Source organism: Quercus suber, unplaced genomic scaffold (genome assembly GCF_002906115.3).
Source record: "Quercus suber isolate HL8 unplaced genomic scaffold, Cork oak 2.0 scaffold_446, whole genome shotgun sequence".
NCBI lineage: Eukaryota > Viridiplantae > Streptophyta > Magnoliopsida > Fagales > Fagaceae > Quercus > Quercus suber.
Genome location: NW_027069897.1, coordinates 597539 through 601809, shown reverse-complemented (window position 1 = coordinate 601809; position 4271 = coordinate 597539). Strand labels below are relative to the sequence as shown.

Sequence of the window (4271 nt, the reverse complement as noted above, 5' to 3'; positions counted from 1 at the left end):
AACAACACTTTAGTTTTATCTTGATTCTATGTAATCCTTAATGCCATTTCATCTTAAATAATAAATACACATGAAATTCTCGATACCGTAAAAATTGTCCTTTAATTTCAATCAGTCAACCACACCCTCCCAACTCAATGGATCATCTTCTTCTCCCTTCAGTTGCCGGCTTCTCTGAATGTTGATTGGTATTTTAAAATAACATATATCCCACTAAACTAAAAAGAGATTATAGATTACATATGCTGCTGTCACATGGAATAATTTATAGAGACTATAATTACAGCTTATAATATTATTGATGAATCCAATGAGTTATAGGATAATTTCTTACAAAATTTTTGAAAATGCACGAGGTGGGGATATCAGCTAGTAAATAATATTAATTTCTCTCAATAAAAAATTAATTGATCTTTCTTCAAAAAATAATTAATTAATTAATTGATCTAAGGAAAATGAAAAATGTACAACAAGTTTTACAATATAAAAGCTTATAAACTAATGCGGCATTGATTATGATTGGTGAACTTCAACCATCTCATTTAAGAATGTGTGAATTGTATTGACATAATAAGTGTCACATCAGTTTATAAGCACCATGTAGTAAAAATTGTACTACTTGTAGCTGTAGCAATATTCATTAAGCAATAATTCATTAACATACTAGAAAGTTTAACAAAAAAAAAAATATATATATATATATATAATCCAGGCACAATCTGGGGTCTAAGGGCAAAAATTTAAATATGCCTTTCTATTTTCAAATATCACTCAAATAATTCTTAGTTTTTTTTTTACATCAATTTAGTTATTTTATATATATTATAATTTGTTTTATTTAAAATACATTATTCTTACATTTAATATGACTAATTTGCTTTAAGAATGTTAGAGATACTACAAATTTTACCATGTAACTCTTGCAAATTGACGTGTCACCAATTTGAAAAATGAAATTGGTTCAACATTCATTTATTATATGTTTAAGTGCCACCATTTATATTCTTGGCACATCAATTTTTTTTTTTTTTTTAATGGTAAAATACTAAAACTTGTGGTAGCATGTTAAAAGTGTAGCATTTTCTAAGACTTGTGTAGTAAAATTATACTAGTATTTTTAGCATCACTCAATTTTATAGAGTATCAAAGTAAGTGTATCAAACAATGTTATTGGAGTTTGAAACAACAAAGTGAATAAAATCAAATGGAAAACTTTATAAGCAACATAACCATTGACATTAACAATGAATATATCCAAAGGAAAGCTTAACATCACTAAGAAGACATAAGTATATGAAATCAAAACTTAAAGCAAACTCATAGCAAGATTTTAGTTCATTGAACCAGACTAATCTACATAACTACTGCATATTTATGCTAGTTTGATTGTTTAAGGGGATCAAAAAACTTAAAATGATTTTACTGAGATAGGAACATAACCATTGCATGAGGAGAGGATCTAGGGAAACCTAACAACTTTTGAGCCACTCATAGAGATTTACGTAGCATATTACAAGTTGGAGTTTGCATAGCTCGTGGTTCAGTGATAACCATTTTCTCCAATACCTTTGCATTCTTAAGTAGAAATTGTACCACTAAAATGAATTCCTTTGTGTGGGACGTTTCTCCAAAACTAAAAATCTTGATAGACTTGAGGCATAGTAGCAAAAACTTGAAATAGATCTCCTTCGATTTCCAATGGCTCACTGCATCATAGCTGCTTACTAGATACTGCAAAATAAAAGTACATTAACCTGTTTTGAAGTTCACTTTTATATTATGATATCTTGTCATGTTATAATGGAGTTGACAAATGAGAAGAAAACAAAGCCAAATTCAAATTTGGAATTCCTGAATTTGCTTTGGACATCTAGGATTTAGGATAGGTTTTGAAAGGAAAAAAGGATTATAAGGGTTTCAAATGAGAAAAGGAATAGTTGGATGTGGAGATCCAACAAAGGGGAATAATTGAAACTTGGGTTGCAATGTACAGTAACTCAGGCATAGTCTTTAGGCTTTTCATGGGTAATTGAGGCTATCTTGATGGATAGGAGATTTTGGATTTTGTGGTTTAAAGGGTGATACATCAATAGGTAAAGAATGGGTCCAATCCTCTTATGCACTAGACTCGTAAGAATTATGATACGTGATCATCTTTAATCGTGTGTCATGATCTTGATGGGTTCAATGCATGATGGTTTCAAGTTGCTGAAAAAAAAAATTGAAGATAAAGAAGAAACTCCTAAGCAGATGACCAATAACTATTGCTAGTGGAACATGAAGAACTTTTACTTCGAAATCCAAACTAAATCACTAAACTCCATTAGAACCAAAATAAGACCCAATGGACAATTAAAATAGCCAATGTCCAGGCACTAGAAACTTACAGAATTGCCCTAACACTTAAAACTAAATAAATTTAAAATTAAAGTGAAATTGGTTTCTTGTTGCCGGGGCAAGAAATTCTACATAGTAACTTTGGCAAGAAATGACCTTCTAACAAATAAATTTCCAAAAATCTATTACTGACTTCTTTATTGTTAAAAGAAAGATGTATTGTCTATGAGAAGGTTGAGTAATGATTAGTATTAATTCTTCATTAAAGTTCCTTTGATATGACATTGGGGACGATGGACCAAGAAAAACATACCTTTAACTCTGACCCTATGCTGCCGGAGGATATGATATCTATAACCCAAGTCTCCACATAAGGCGAACTTTGAAGCAGGCGTGCAATGCCAGGAAGATCCCATCTTTCCATGCTTGTCTTTATCGTTAGACATTTGCACTTTAACAATGGAGAAGGCCGATATTTCACTGACATATAGATTCTCACTTTCCCAGCAACCAAACAGAAAAACAAAAAAAAAAAAAAAAAAAATTCCCCAAGATTTCAAGAACCCCACAGATCTGCTACCCAACCCAATCCCTAAATCCAAACACCACAAATAAAAAACGCAAACAAAAACACAAATTCATAATAACAATTGTACCTTTTGTTTAACAATGGGGCTATTGTTGTTGAGGTGCTTGAGAATAAACTCTTGAGACCTCATTCACAATACTTGCATGCGACGATTTGAGAAGCTCCCAAATATCTTCAAGCCTATACACTGGAGTCACCTTGTCCTCATCCGACGTGGCACCGTCGATCATTCTAGACCTCCAGTACCTTGTCCTCAAGTCGAACGTCGACCCACCATGGGTGAAGTGTAGGTAGGCCTTGAAGAAAAAGAAAAGTGCAGGTAGGCCTCGAAGTGCAGGTACTATTGCTGCTGGTGACTGTAAATATTGTATTGATGAATAAATCAGATTGCAAATGGATATTTTTTTGTACTGGGTTAGGATAAAGATTTGAATTGGAATGGGGCTAGTTTCTTTCTTTCTTATGTGTAAATTTAATTTTGTAAGTTTTTTAATAAAAAGAAATTTCACATCATTTAAAAAAATGTTAGATCATTATTCCGTTAGACATATAAGCAACATTACTAATGGAAGTCAACTGAAGGACTTATATTACTCATTTTGAAAACTTAAGGAATCAAATGTGCTAACTTAAAACTTGAGGGACTAATTGCACATATAAGATAAACTTCAGAGACTAATCATGTAGTTTCTTCAAAATAAACTACAATAATTAATTATTCCATGTGGGACACATTTGGTAAGAATATGACACTTGTAATCACAAGGAAATAATGGTAGTTAATTGCTACAAATAATCACCATTTCCATATAATGGTAGTTAATTGCTACATTTGACCAAAAAAAAGGTAGTTAATTGCTACAAATAATCACCATTTCCATTGATTTGTGGGTAGTTATGGGCTGGAAATAACTACCACTCGTGTCTATTAATAGAAAATGAATTCTACAAGGAAAATGGTCCTTGACCATCACAAAGACATGACACAACAGAAAATTTCAGATCTCTATCAAGAAACTTTTATCTAGGCATGTCAGGTGATCCTTAGGCTTGTAGAAGATTTTAGGTTTGTAAGTTAATTTCCCTTGTCCTCGTGTTCTTCTTATGCAATCAAGTAAGTTGTAATCTTTTACATTTCTTGCTTTATAATTTCTATGTTGCACGGTCACCCCAAAATTGGCTAAGTACCCGTGTCGGACACGGGTACTGGTAAAACGCCCAGAAAACGTACCCATTGCGTACCATAAATAATTTTTTTTATTCCGAGTACGGCCCAGACACGATCACGACACACCGGGTTCTTCCGGGACACGGGAGAGGGAAAAAAAAAAAGAAGAAGATATTC

The 4271-nt window shown here is 32.4% G+C and overlaps 1 non-coding gene across 1 annotated transcript; it reads right to left on the bottom strand.

Moving 5' to 3' along the window:
* Window positions 1-1191: 1191 nt before the first annotated feature.
* On the bottom strand, window positions 1192-2818 carry LOC112041095 (uncharacterized). Its single transcript, XR_010624443.1, has 2 exons — window positions 2651-2818; window positions 1192-1731 (listed from the first exon to the last, which is right to left on the bottom strand). It is a non-coding gene; the product is annotated as an uncharacterized LOC112041095 (transcript).
* Window positions 2819-4271: the final 1453 nt, after the last annotated feature.